This window comes from Solanum verrucosum, unplaced genomic scaffold (assembly GCF_900185275.1).
Source record: "Solanum verrucosum unplaced genomic scaffold, falcon-dt-bn FXZP01000250.1, whole genome shotgun sequence".
Lineage (NCBI taxonomy): Eukaryota > Viridiplantae > Streptophyta > Magnoliopsida > Solanales > Solanaceae > Solanum > Solanum verrucosum.
In genome coordinates, this window is record NW_026020422.1 from 647,099 (window position 1) to 663,153 (window position 16,055).

Here is a 16,055-nt window from a genome sequence, read left to right on the forward strand (position 1 = left end):
TAGTGCAATGAAAAGACGGATCTCAGGTGTGGAAGACGATGCTTGAAAATAGAGATATTTTAGAGAAGAACATGTGGTGGGAACCAAGAGGAGGCACCACAAACATTTGGTAAGAAAACTGGACCAAATTGGGGACTTTATGTCATGAAGGAGATTGTATTATTCGACCAGAAATGGAATCTATAAATGAGCTAATGAATGAAGAGGGATGGGACCTAGACAGAATCCAGCAAGTACTGCCGGAGAGAATTGTTAATCATGTACAACAACAATTAAGCAATGTTATGCCTAGTACTTTGTCTGACAGACCTTGGTGGCTACTCAATAGAACTAGAAAGTTTAATGTTAATTCAGCTTGGGAATTTTTTTATTTTTTTTATGATCGAGAAATCCGTCTGTGACCAGCCCTTTGGACCAATCATAGCCTTCTAAACTCGGTGGATAATGGGCCCGCCCCTCTACCCTTCTCCACTTAAATACCAAGTTTTGCTTTGCATGGTGTGAGGTTTGAACGTGCAACCTAAGCCACAAATCCTTCACCTTTTGCCACTTGAACTAGGCCTTGGGGGCATTCAGCTTGGGAATTATTAAGAGAGAAGCAAGAAGAAAATCCTCAATACAAGCATTTGGGTGAAATGGCTGCCATTTAAGTTTGGTTTTTTAACTTGGAAAATATGGGGTAATAAAATTCCAGTGGCTACTTACATTTCCAAGTGGGATAGCAATGTGAGCACAGATTGTTTATGTTGTACAGTTTCTGCTCCTGAAACTTTACAACATCTCTTCTTAACATGTGATATAGCGAGAAGAGTATGGACCTATTTTACAAATGTTGTTGGACTTCATGGTCCTTGGATCCAAATAAAGCAATCAATACAGAAGTGGAGAGATGCTCCTGGCAATGTGAAGCTTAAGGCAATTTTGGATGCAGTCCCTATTTTAATTTTGTGGTTTCTTTGGAAAAGAAGAAACACTATTCTACATGGGGTCTTTATCCTTATGAAAAGGTTATTCATGAGATCAATAATACTATTCATAAATTCACAATTAGCAAATTCCCATTTTTTCAAAACTTACCAAGGACTTGGCCTGCTATTGTGAATGTACTGGAAAATTGGCAGCCTAGGTTTAGACACAAAATTGTGAGGTGGATGCATCCTCCTGATGAATGGTATAAATGCAATACTGATGGTGCTTCTAAGGGTAATCCTGGCCCTAGTTCGGCTACATTTTATGTGAGAAATTGCTTTGGAGACATAGTGGTGGTGAAAGGGAGAAGAATACCAAATTCCACTAGCCTTGTAGCAATAGTTGTAGCAATAAAAGAAGGCATTATGTTATGTATTGACAGAAATCTATTACCCCTTATAGTGGAAACAGATTCTAACACTATGGTTCAACTTTTAGAGGAGACATGGGAGGTCCCTTGGAGTGTTGTTATGGAGGTTGATGTTGTTAAAAGAATGAGGGAAGGTGTCCCTATTCATGTTAAACATGCTCTAAGGGAAGATAGTGCAAGTAAGGATAAAACTCGTGGAGATGTCATTGTTAAAACATGCAACCCTGTCCATAAATGTTTGACATCAACTCATAACTATCTTTGCAATTCAAAGTTTTTGGACACCAAATACAAAGAAACAATAACTCAACAGCCAAACATCAGCATTGTGTTGTTGAAGGACATTATTAGAAAGGAGTTGGATATTAATGTTGGTAGGACAACAGTGAGAAGAGCTAGGACTAGAGTGTTACAAGACATCATGGGTGATCACATTGTGGAGTATGGTAAGATTTTTTATTATAAAGATGAAATTTTAAGGAGTAATCCAGGTAGTTCTTGTGTAGTGAAGGTTAGAGAAGAAGATGAAACTGGGCAGAAATTTTTTGAAGGATTTTATGTTTGCTTCAATGCTTTAAAGAAAGCGTTTTTTGGAGGTGCTAGGAGGTTGATTGGTTTTTATGGATGTTTTCTCAAAGGTGTGTGTAAAGGCCAGTTGTTAGTGGCAGTTTGTAGAGATGGAAATAACCAAATGTTGCCTATTGCTTGGGCAGTTGTTGAGGTTGAGAATCAGTTTACCTAGACATGGTTTCTTGAACTAGTGAAGAATGATCTTGACCTTGGAGAAGGGCATCAACTATCCATCATTACTGATATGCAAAAGGTAATTATCTTACTGATCTTACTATTTTATTGTTGTTGAGTTTTGCATTTTAATTATTCTTTTTCTGTTATGTTGGTTTGTTAGGGACTAGAAATTGCTGTTGAAAATGTATTGTCACTGGTTGAACACAGAAAATGTGCAAGACATGTTCTTGCAAATTGGTGTAAAAACTGGAAAGGAGTTGAAAGAAGAAGAGTGTTTTGGAGGATTGCTAAATGCACATTTGAAGCTGAGATGAAGGATAATATACAGGAAATGAAGAAATTAGGACAAGAATGTTTGGATGATCTTTTATGGTACAACTACATGGTGCAAGAAGTATTTTCAAGACTATAGCAAATGTGATGTTGTGGACAACAATATGGCAGAAAGCTTTAATGCTTGGATACTGCCTGCAAGGTATAAAATAATAATCACAATGCTTGAGGAGATAAGGGTGAAGATGATGAAAAGAATTGGTGATTTGAGAGAGTTCTCAAACACTTGGATCACTGATATATCCCCTATGTCTTTGAAGATTTTGCAATAAAATATTGAAAAGTCTATGCAATGTAACTTGACTTGGAATGGAGAAAGAGGTTTTGAGAGTAAACATCATGGATTTACACATACTGTGGACATTGTTAGTAGGAGTTGTAGTTGCAGATTCTGGCATCTCAGGGGCATTCCTTGTCCTCATAGTGTTGTTGCCTTTCATTACAAGGAGTTGGAACCAATCCATTATGTGGCTAGTTGTTATAGCAAGGAAACGTACCTCAGCAAATATGCCCATTTTTTCAGCCAATGAATAACATGAAAATGTGGCAAACATCAAATAATTCAATTGTAAAGCCACCAAAGATCAAGAAGTTGCTTGGAAGACCAGGTAAGGTTAGAAGAAAGGAGGCAGATGAAAGCAGAAAAACTGGAAAGCTTAGCAAAAGAGGTGCTGCTATGACTTGTAGCAAATGCGGTACACAAGGACACAATAAAAGAGGATGTCCTACAAGAAACCAAGTTGGTCCAAGTCAATCAACTGAACCATCTTCTCAGGCACAGGTACTTTTATTTGTTACTTTCAAATGTAAGTTATATGTACATGTATTGATATATTAATATACAGGCTACAGGCCACCACAATATACAGGAGGCAGAGCAAGGGCTAGTAGTTCAACTCAACCACCTAGAGCCTCTTCACAGGCCACCACAAATAATGAAAGTGGTAGAGGAAGAGGCATATGAAGAGTTTCAAGTTCTATAGGTGTTCCAACTCAATCACATGGAACTGCTACAAACACAAAGGTAATATATCTAATTATTATATCATTTTTAGACAACATAGATATGCTTTAATATTTTGGTTTCAAAGTACAGACTATAAATGGTAGAGGGAGAGGTAGAGGTAGAGGTACTGGTACAGATAGAGGATCAGGAACAGGTAGAGGAAAAGGAATACCTCAAGAAAGAAATGTGAATGAAGGACTAGGTAGAGGAAGAGGAATGACTCAACATAGTCAAACTAGTTCTGAAGCAACCTGCAGTGGAAGAGGCCTAGAAAGAGGGAAGAGACCAGTAGAACATGAGGACACTAGTGAAGGACAAACAAGATCTTTTAAAAGGCCAAGAATGGTAGGTGTTGGCATATACCAAGTTGAAGCTGGATTTACAACTCTCAATGTAAGTTTACAATTGTCAATGCAAGCCTAAATATCTTATATTTGAATGTGTATTTATCTGACGAAGCAGCATGGATTGCCAAGTAGAAGAGTCATCAATACTAGTACAAGAGTGACAAAGAGGGTTGATGTTGTTACTGGTGATATTGGCTACACACCAGTACGTGGATTCAAATGGAAGGGGAAGACAACTATTACCAGTAGCAACCTAGATAGAATGAGGGCTGAAAAGGTTATCCAAACTAGGTCTGCAGTTGCTACTACTGCTAATAGCCAAAGCCAAACAACTTCAAGTAGGAAGACTTCTGTGCCATGGAAGTAGGGCATTTTGATGTTGTCTTGTTCATTTTGAAAAACAAAATTTAATTATGTATATTTTGGTGCTGTTTTTGGTTGAAATCAAACTCAATTTTGCGTGTAACCAAACAAAACTTGAATGATTGTGTTGAAATGAAGTCCTCTTTTTGATCAGTTTTGTTGTTGCCTTTTTATTTGTAGTTGAACATATTTTTGAAGTTTCTCAAATGATTACCACAATAATATAGACAAGAGAACCAAATACATTAACAACTTGTTCAAATCATAACTATTTCAACAACAAAGATCAACAATAACTTGAGCATTCAACAACTTCCATCCTTCAAGTTACACACACCTACAACTAGCAAGATCAAGACAATTAGCTTAGCTTCTAGTTACACACACCTACGACTTCAAAAACTTGAAAGTAACTAAAGATGTCTATGGCAATTTTGGTTGCACACACCTACAACTTCCATCCTTCACATTCTTGGTTAGACTTAAAAATAGAAAACACACAATAATAATCAAGACAATTAGCTTTAAGTTACAACATTTGCTCTTCTTTTTCTCCTTCGTCACGACTTGGTTACTTTCAACACGACTTTCGTAAGATGCCAATACTTCTTCCAACTCCTTAATTCTCTTTGTTAATCTCGGAATTACGTACTTGGATCGTATATCAACATCTTCATGATCCCTCCATCTAAAGAAGTTGCACGCATCCTCCTAAAATACGCAAAAAACAAATTAAAAAAAAACATAAACAAAAGATCTCCATAAAAGAATTAGGAAACATACACGATAGCGTGGACAAGACCAAAATCTTCGAGCTGGATTATGCTCCGACCATGAAGTTTGCATTGATAGTAAGTCACCATGTTTGCATCGCAATTTCACTCGCAACATCGAATCATTCTCATCATTACAAATACGATTCAACATTGCATTTGACATTTTCAATCAAAACCTAATCACAAAATTCAGAAGAAACTAAACCATAAAAAACTTTAAATTAACGTTTTATACTGGAAATTAAAAGATAAAACGAATTCCTACCATATTTTCTTGGGAAAGATGATGAAGTCGTCAAACAGAGAGAACCAACGTTGATCTTGCTATGGAAAAAACCATGAAATCAAAAAATTAGGGCTACCAATGGCTATTTTGGGTTTAAAATTGGGGAAGATGACATAAATTGAATAAATAATTAATAATAAAGAAAGAAAATGACATGTGGCGCTTTTAAACTGGTCCATGGTAGTGAAAACACTGAATTACGCGCCTCATGTGCATGGTAACAACCCAGACGAGGGAATGGGTCAAAATGGCCCATTTACAACGATATTAAATAGTTTTGTGGGGTGATAGGACACTTTGAAAGTTAAGGTGTCTTTATGCAAATACGGGACAACTTTAATTGTGTCTTTATGTCTTTTCTCTTTCCTTAAATCACTTTTTTTCCTTTCTTTGTTTATTTTATTTATTTATTCCTAGAAATAAGTTATTATAACTAAACAAAAATTGCAAAATAAAATTTACAGAATTTGATTTGCCTTTTTTGTTTGTTTGATTTATATATATATATATATAAAAGACAATCATATTTAATTCATTTCATCATCAATGATATAAAACTCTTTTACTTTCTTGTCTTAATTTTATAATTAATAATTTATATCATTTTCTTAAATCATTTCTTTTTATTATTATTAATTTATTTCATGAAATTAGTTATTATAACTTTATACGAATTTCCAAATTTTAAAAGACTGAAAAATTTACCTTAAATTTTATAAAATATAAAAAATGACCATATATAATTCCTACCATTATTAGTGCTATTAACTCTTTTTACTTCCTTCCCTTAATTTAATCATTAATGTTATTTCCTTAAATCACTTCTTTTCCTTTCTTTGTTTTTTTTATTATTTTATTTATTCATAGAAATATGTTGTTATAACTTAATAAGAATTGCAAAATAAAATTTAATATTTATTTATTTTTCAAGAAATTAGTTATTGTAACTCTATAAGAATTGTATATATATATTTACAGAATTTGATTTGTCATTTTTCAGACCATTTCTTTTGCTATAGATGTATATTTATATGTCATAAAATAATACCTCAAATAAAACATATGATGACACCCTACTAAGTCAATCATTGATATTTATTTATTTATGTCAATTATTTTGAATTTTCTATACTTTTTTTTTATCAAAATCATTGCTTAAAGATGAAGTTACTCTTAAAAAAAATTATTCCCTGATATTTATTTTATTTTAATGACATTTCCCTAATTTTAAAAGACAAAACAATTTACCTTAAAATTTTATAAAATATCAAAAATTACCATATATAATTCCTACCATCATTAGTGCTATTAATTTCTTTTACTTTCTTCCCTTAATCTCATCATTAATGCTATTTATATTATTTCCTTAAATAACTTCTTTTATTTTCTTTGTTTTTTTCTCTTATTTTATTTATTTATTGCTGAAAATATATTATTATAAATTTGTAATCGCAAAACAAAATTTAATATATATTTATAAAATCTAAAATGACCTTATTTAATTCCTATCATCATCAATGCTATTATATTTTTTTACTTGCTTCCCTTATTCATATTATTTTCTTAAATCACTTCTTTTTATTTATTTTTTGTTTTTTCCCTTTTTATTATTTGTTCCTAGAAATAGGTTATTAAAACTTAATAAGAAATGAAAAAATATTTTTACAGAACTTGATTTGCCTCTATATTTTGAAATTTTTGAATAATATTTATATACTATTATAATAATAATAATAATAACAATAATAATAATAATAATAATAATTAAGTGATGTGACACTCATCTTAGTCCATCATTTATACTTATTTGTTATAACTACAATACAATTTCAAAAATTAATCCTATAATTATATATATATATATATATATAGCTTTTGACCTTTTTTTGGAAAAAAAATCAGTTAAACACTTTTTGTATTCTCCAAACACGTTTAAAATTTAAAAAGAAGATTGAGATGTGTTTAGTTATACTTTTTGCAAAGAATATTTGGAATAATATTCATGCTTTAAGGTACTTAAGTACATACAATTTCAAAAAAGGCAAGTGGAATGGAAAATACAACATCAAGTTGGATAGCTGTATTTGGAATTTTCATTATCATATATATTAATTTTCAAATAAAATAAAAAATTATTCCAAAAACACATAATTTTTTAATAGAATGGGATAATGTATTTCATGTATGCATTATTCATCTTTATAAATTTATAAGTTTAGCTAAAAAAGAAAAAAATTATAGCAATTTTATTTATTTTTACCATATAGAAGTGTGCATTGTAGCACTGTCATTTAGGTGCGCCAATGTTCTAATTATGATTATATACAATTAAGAGTCAAAATTAAGTTTAACAAAATTTATATGTGGATAATAAAGAGAATATTATCCAAATGTCAGAAATATAAAGAAGGTTATCATGTTCAACTATATAATTTATCTCCTGTTTTATTTTAAAAGTGAAAATTTTAAATTAACTACATGTCAAGAAATTGAAATTAACATTGTATCTTAATTTTTTATTTTTTTTCTAAAAAGCTAATTAGAAGAAGATTAATTTGATATTGGTCATGTGTAAGAATAATCGGACTATTTCATTGAACTCGTCACTTGAAATAATTAGTCTTAACCAAATTCAAAATGTATAACATGTTCTCAAAAAGAAGTCAGTATCTTTAAATAGAATCATAGTCCTGTATTTTTTTTTTTACGGGGTAAAATAATCTAATTCAAAAAAATAATTATCTTTTTTTCTAATTATTTTATGATGTTTCAACTTATTTTGATGATTCATTTTATTTTTTAATATCACTTGTTAATATGTAAAAAAAAGTTTCAGATTTAAGCAAAATAAATTTTCTCATTTGTTTCAATTTAATTTATTAAAGATCATTCTTAAATTTTGTTAATATACCGCGCGAAGTGCGATTCAGTTTACTAGTTAATAATAAGATTAGTAATTCTTATGAGTATATTTTTATTGTTGTGTGAGATGCCTTTTTATAGGCAAAACATAAATTGGAGAGGTGATATTTGTACCGTCTCAAAGGTGGGCCCACACATGACATCCATCACTATATATAACAAGAATAATCAAATATGAACGAGAATTATATTTTTCTTTCATGAAAAGTAAAATAAAATAATTATGGTAATGCTTTAAGTATCCTTTAAGGTAAAATTAAAATTAAAATATGGTAAAAATAGAGAATTAGATTGAAATTAGTTTTCTAAAAATTCATAAAATAGAGAATAAGGTTAGAGATACCTAAACGTAGGGGTGTCAAAAGAGTATGAAAAATCGACCAAACCTAATCATACCGAACCAATTTATATATTTTTTTCAATAAAAATGTGGACTTTTATTTAAGTGTATAACCGTCCCGAACAATTGGGATGGTCTTTTTAATTTATAAGAAAACCCAAAAAATTCTCGAACCAAACCGAATTACCTTACGTGTATGTAAATATGTTTTATACATTAACAATATGTTATATTTAATATATAAATATATTTTATAACATTTGTTCAAATATAAACATAACCATCCTGGACCTTTGATGATTGAACGACTTTGAGTCTTTACTCTTTAATTAGTCTTTAATTAATTAGGTTAAAAATGAAAAAAAAAATACTATAATAGATATTCCATCAAACAATATGACAAAATATATGCAAGCACTCATATTAAATGTTTAAGATCAAACAATACGACTACAATGTTTTACATTTTTGACTTCTTGGTGAAGAATTAAAGTATTTTTTTTCAAAAACACACTGGTGAAAAAAATATTTTAATAATAGTATATTTTGAGGTGATATTTTAAAGTAAAACAAATCTAAAATTTATCAAACCGAACCATACCGATATGGAAGAGAAACCAATATGATTGAGATAGTTTTTAAAAATCTAATTTTAGTTATACAATATAAAATACTTTTAAAAAGGCAGTATAATTTATTAAAGGGAAAAGAGCATGATATACCCCTTAACTTGCAATTTAGAGCTATGTAACACCCTCTAACTAGAAAGAAGTTAAAAAGTGGAAAGAGTCATTTTTAGAAAGAATATATAAAAATCTGGAAAATTTGTTAAGTATGTTAAGTTGGATTTTTGGTCAACTTCAAACGATCATAACTCCTAGCTCAGGATGAGTTAGGTGTGTTTCCAGATATAGTAGGAAAGATCTTGGAATAATCTTTCCAATGCCGCCAAATTGGCGCTATTCTGAGTTCGTATGAGTGAGATATGCCCATTGGAAGTTGGGTTGTTCCAATAAGAAAAGACTAATCCGAATTTTGGAAGGGTATTTTAGTCATTTCCTTTCCCAATTATTTTAATTCATTTTTAGGAGTTTAATTGGGGTCTAAACTGAACTTGGTCAGTTTACGCTTTTCCAAAAAGAGTTAGGGTTTTGAGATAAGAGAAAAGAAGAGGAGAAAAGAGGAGAAGAAGCAAGATTTGTCAACATCGTTTCAAGTTTGATCGTGGGTTTCGTCAAGGGGTGATCCCTACGAGGTATGTGAGTCTTTCATAGCGTTGGGTTCGTTCACCGTTGCGCCAATCACGTTTATTTCAGCGAAGTTCGTTCTAGAAAGTTGAAAGTTGATAAATCTTGAATGGTGTTCTTGAATTTGTTTTTCGTTCTTGAATTGGGCTGAATTGAGAAGTTTCTGAGATCTTTACGTCGAGTTTTACAGTTGTTTTGAGTTAGGTTCATGGGTACATATGTTGGGTATCTGAATTTAAAGAAAAATTGAGAAGAATAGTCGAGTTTAGGTGAATTGGGATTGGAAAACGAAGAAGGAAAAAGTCGAGCAAATTTGGTGCCCTTGTCCGCGTCGCAGACTTGTCCCAAAATTTCGCAAAAAAGTCTCTTCGCGTCGTGGAGTGGTCACGGGCCGTTCTACGTTAAAAATTATTTTCATGACCAAAATTTAAATACACCTCTGCGTCGCGGACTAATTTCCAGGTTGTGATTTCTTGATCATTTCTCATATTTAGCTATCTAAAATCATTCGTAAACATCATGAGATCTTTCCTATCACAAATCACAATCCTTGAATCCATAATTCAAGTCAAGAGAAGTTAAGAGTCAAGTCAAGAGAAGTTAAGAGTCAAGTCAAGAGAAGTCAAGAGTCAAGTTAAGAGAAGTTCATAAAGTTTTCCAAAAGTCTTTTACAAATGTTTTAACTTTGTTTAAGACTTGAGTTTTGAGTTGAGTAAAGAGTAAAGTTTGAAGTGCATTTCTTCAAAAGAGTATATCGGGACTATGTATTCCCAAAGAGTAAATGTTTTAACATTTAAACAAGAAAGGAAACTGAGATTTCCAAAAGAGCCTTTGAGCTAGTTTTCAGTAAATAGTAAGAGTAAAGTTCATTCGTCAAAGATTATTCGGGAACTAAGTATTCCCAAGAATTAAAATGTTTTCACATTTGAGCAAGAAAAGAAACTGAGATTTCCAAGAGAGATTTTAAGCTAAGTTGAGACTTGAGTTGCCACTTTGGCAGTGAATGTTATTATAATACATTCTAAGTTATATTTTGAGTAGTTCAGTTTACTTGTTTTAAAGTATTTATCTTGAGTAAAGTCTTTCGATGAGTAAGTAAGTCAGGTCAAGAGTTCGCTTGGGGCTAGCAATGGTTCTCAAGTGTCGGCCACTCCCAAGATGTAGGCTCGGGGTGTGACAAAACTTGGTATCAAAGCACAGAGTTCAAGAGTCCTAGGGAGTCTATGAGTCGTGTTTGTAGAGTCCTGGTTATCGGTGCGAAACGCGCCACATCTATAATTAGGAGGTTGCAACATTTAGGAACTATCTCACTTCTTTCATACTGATTTTGTGCGATAGAGTTCATCTCTATAAAAGTTTCTTTCTAACTCAAACTTGCGCATAATCGATTGTGAGTTGGACTATTTTGAGAGTGCTTTCATGGGGCATTTCTTTCCCCGTGAGCTAAGAGAAGCAAAGAGATGGTTGCCGACATGAGGAGCAGGATGAGTTTATTCGTTGTTGGCTTGCCTCATCTATCAGATAAGGAAAGTAAGGCAACCATGCTAATAGGTGACATGGGCATAGCAAGGCTGATGATCCATGTGCAACAAGTTGAGGAGGACAAGCTGAGGGATAGTGAAGAGTTTAAGAATAAGAGAGTTAGGACATCAGAGAATGAATCGGGCAGCAAAAGAGAAATGCGAACTGGTCTTTTTTCCAACATAAGCAAAATGGACCTGCTCCATCATCTATTGGTGCACATGCACCAAGAAACAAATGTGAGTACAATAGTTAGAATTCCAGAATTTCAGAGCTAGACTTGTGCAGTCGCAAGGTAGTATGGCACAAGGGAGTACTAAGATTCTTGCATGTGTTAAGTGTGGTAAGAACCACTCAGGGATGTGTCGTGATGGCTCTACTGGATGTTTCAAGTGTGGCCAGAATGGTCATTTCATGCGAGAATATCCAAAGAACTAGCAAGGTAATGGTAATGGGGGCGATAGAGCCCAAATCTTCTTCAGTTGCTCCACCAGACAGGGTTGCACCTAGAGGAGCTACTTTCGGTACTGGCGGAGGAGCAAACCGCCTTTATGCGATCACTAGTCGCCAAGAGCAAGAGGATTCGCCAGATGTTGTCACTGGTATGATCCAAGTTATTAACTTTAATGGTTATGCTTTGCTAGATCCAGGAGCGAGTTTATCCTTTGTAATTTCGTATGTTGCGATGAATTTTAATGTTCTTCCTGAGCAACTTAGTGATCCCTTCAGTGTTTCTACACCTGTTGGTGAGTCTATTCTAGCAAAGAGAGTTTATCGTGATTGTACAATTTCCATCAATCACAAGAGTACCATGGCTAACTTAGTTGAGTTAGACATGATATATTTTGATGTCATTCTTGGTATGGACTGGCTTCATGTTTGTTATGCCTTAATTGATTGTAGAACTCGAGTTGTCAAGTTCCAGTTTCCAAAGAAGCCAGTATTAGAGTGGAAAAGCACTTTAGCAGTGCCTAAAGGTCGTTTTATTTCGTACCTTAAGGCAAGAAAGTTAGTTTTCAAGGGGTGTGTCTATCACTTAGTCCGAGTTAATGACTCTAGTGTTGAGATACCTCATATTCAGTTAGTTCCAGTAGTAAAAGGTTTCCAGAAGTCTTTCCTGATGATCTTCCCAGAGTCCCTCCTGAGAGAGAAATAGACTTCGATATAGATATTCTTCCAGATACTCGTCTGATATTTATTCCGCCATATAGAATGGCTCCAACAGAGTTAAAAGAGTTGAAAGAGCAGTTGAAATATCTCTCTGAAAGGGCTTTATTCGACCAAGTGTCTCACCTTGGGGTGTTTCGGTCTTGTTTGTGAGAAACAAAGATGTTTCCCTTAAGATGTGTATAGATTACAGCCAGTTGAACAAGGTTACCATCAAGAATAAGTATCCTCTGCCGAGAATTGATGATATTTTTTATTAGCTTCAGGGTGTTACTTGTTTCTCTAAGATAGACCTCAGATCTGGCTACCATCAGTTAAGAGTAAGGGAATGTGATATTCCAAAGACAGCCTTCAGGACCCGTTAAGGTCACTATGAGTTTCTAGTCATGTCATTTGGTTTAACCAATGCACCTGCAACGTTCAAGGACCTTATGAATAGAGTATTCAAGCCTTATTTAGATATGTTTGTTATCGTCTTCATTAATGACACACTAATCTATTCGAGGAATGAAGAAGATCATGCTAGTCATCTCAGAATAGTTCTTCAAACTTTAAAGGATAGAGAGTTATATGCCAAGTTCTCTAAGTGTGAGTTTTGGCTTGAGTCTGTGGCATTCGTAGGCCACATCGTGTCTGGAGAGAGAATTAAAATTGATACTCAAAAAATAGAGGCAGTGCAGAATTGGCCTAGACCCATATCTCCAACTGATATTAGGAGTTTCTTGGGTTTGACTAGCTATTATAGAAGGTTCGTATAGGGGTTATCATCTATTTCATCCCCTTTTGACCAAGTTAACTCATAAAACAATGAAGTTTCAATGGTCTTAAGCTTGTGAGAAAAACTTTCAGGAATTGAAGAAGAGGTTGGCTATTGCCCCAGTGTTGACCTTACCAGAAGGTACTCAAGGTTTTGTCATATATTGTGATGTGTCTAGAGTTGGTTTGGGTTGTGTGTTAATGCAAAATGGCAAAGTTATAGCTTATGCCTCCAGACATTTGAAAGTTCATGAGAAGAATTACCCAACCCATGATCTACAGTTGGCTGACATAGTATTTGCTTTGAAAATATGGCGCCATTATCTTTATGTTGTTTATGTGGATGTGTTCACCGATCATAAGAGTCTTTATTATGTGTTTAGTCAGAAAGAGCTTAATCTCAGACAGAGGAGGTGGTTAGAATTACTCAACGATTATGACATAAGTATTCTTTATCACCCAGGAAAGGCTAATGTTGTTGTTGATGCCTTGAACAGGTTGTCTATGAATAGTACGCCCATTTTGAGAAAGGTAAGAAAGAGTTAGCAAAAGAGGTGCATAGACTTGCAAGGCTAGGAGTTCGACTAATGGATTCCATAGAAGGAAAAATAGTGGTGATGAATGGATCTAAATCATCATTAGTGTCAGAAGTAAAAGATAAGCAAGACTAAGATCCTTTATTGCTTGAATTAAAGGCAAGTGTTCATAAGCAAAAAGTGATGGCTTTTGAACAAGGGGGAAATAGTGTTTTGAGGTATCAATCTAGATTGTGTGATTGATTTCAAGGGTAATTGGGATGATCACCTATCTCTCATTGAGTTTGCTTACAATAATAGTTACCATGCTAAGCATCCAAATGGCTCCATATGAGGCTCTTTATGGGAGAAGATGCAGATCTCCTATTGGATGGTTTGAAGTTGGTGAAGCTGGGTTAATAGGAACAGACTTAGTTTGTCAAGCTATGGAGAAAGTGAAAGTTATTCAAGAGATTGAAAACACCCCAGAGTCGTCAGAAATCCTACACTGATGTTAGGAGAAGGGAATTAGAGTTTGAAATAGATGATTGAGTATATCTTAAAGTTCCACCCATGAAAGGTGTTATGAGATTTGGTAAGAAGGGGAAACTTAGTCCCCGGTATATTGGCCCTTACAAAATATCGAACAGGGTAGATAATGTAGCTTATGAGTTGGAGCTGCCACAAGAGTTGGCTGCGGTTCATTCGATTTTTCACATTTCCATGTTGAAGAAGTGCAAGGGAGATTCTTCACTTATCATACCAACTGAAGATATTGGTATCAAGGATAACTTATCTTATGAGGAGATTTCGGTTCAAATTCTAGATCGTCAAGTTCGCAAGTTGAGGACTAAGGAAGTAGCATCAGTCAAAGTTCTTTGGAGGAACCAGTTTGTTGAGCAAGCTACTTGGGAAGCTGAGAAAGATATGAAGAAGAGATATCCACATCCCTTTGAAATCGGAGAAATTTTAGATCAAGGTACTAATTCTTTTCTTAGTACTCTTTAACTTATGAGATTGCATATTGTATTTGCATTGCTTGTTGGGTGTTTGAACTGAATGTTAGATGTTACACCCTTAGCCTACTAAGAGTAAGCTCATTCGAGGACGAATGTTCCCAAAGGGGAGATATTGTAACACCCCGTAACTAGAAAGAAGTTAAAAAGTGGAAATAGTCATTTTTGGAAAGAATATAAAAATCTGGAAAATTTGTAAGTATGTTAAGTTTGATTTATGATCAACTTCAAACAAATATAACTCCTAGCTCAGAATGAGTTAGGTGTGTTTCCAGATATCGTAGGAAAGATCTTGGAATAATCTTTCCAATGCCGCCAAGTTGGCGCTATTCTGAGTTTGTATGAGTGAGATATTCCTATTGGAAGTTGGGTTGTTCAAATAAGGAAAGTCTAATCCAGATTTTGGAAAGGTATTTTAGTCTTTTCTTTTTTCAATTATTTTAATTCATTTTTAGGAGTTTAATTGGGGTCTAAACTGAACTTGGTCAGTTTACGCTTTTCCAAAAAGAGTTAGAGTTTTGAGAGAAGAGAAAAGAAGAGGAGAAAAAGCAAGATTCGTCAAGATCGTTCAAGTTTTATCGTGGATTTCGTCAAGGGGTGACCCCTACGAGGTATGTGAGTATTTCATAGTGTTGGGCTCATTCACCCTCGCTCCAATCACGTTTATTTCAGCGAAGTTCGTTCTAGAAAGTTGAAAGTTGATGAATCTTGAATGGTGTTTATGAATTTGTTTTTCGTTCTTGAATTGGGCTGAATTGAGAAATTTCTAAGATCTTTACGTCGAGTTTTAGGGTTGTTATGAGTTAGGTTCATGGGTACATATGTTGGGTATCTGAATCTAAAGAAAAATTGAGAATAATAGTCGAGTTTAGGTGAATTGGGATTGGAAAACAAAGAAGGAAAAAGTCGGACAAATCTGGTGCCCTTGTCCGTGTCGCGGACCTGTCCCAAAATTTCGCAAAAAAGTCTCTTCGCGTCGCAGAGCGGTCACGGACCGTTCTGCCTCAAAAATTATTTTTGCGACAAAAATTTAAATACACCTCTGCGTCGCAGACTAATTTCCAGGCAGTGATTTCTTGATCATTTCTCATGTTTAGCTATCTAAAATCATTCATAAACATCATGAGATCTTTCCTATCACAAATCACAATCCTTGAATTCATAATTCAATTCAAAGAAAGTTAAGCAGTCAAGTCAAGAGAAGTTAAGAGTCAAGTCAAGAGAAGTCAAGAGTCAAGTCAAGAGAAGTTAAGAGTCAAGTCAAGAAAAGTCAAGAGTCTTGTTAAGAGAAGTTCATAAAGTATAGGACAGTTCTGGCAGCGTGGGAAGACGTTGTATCACCACTTAGGGTAATAGTAGTGGTTATCGGTTAGA

The 16,055-nt window shown here is 33.8% G+C and overlaps 1 pseudogene; it reads left to right on the forward strand.

Moving 5' to 3' along the window:
• Positions 1 to 3,223: 3,223 nt before the first annotated feature.
• Positions 3,224 to 4,029, forward strand: LOC125807197 (uncharacterized; annotated as a pseudogene).
• Positions 4,030 to 16,055: the final 12,026 nt, after the last annotated feature.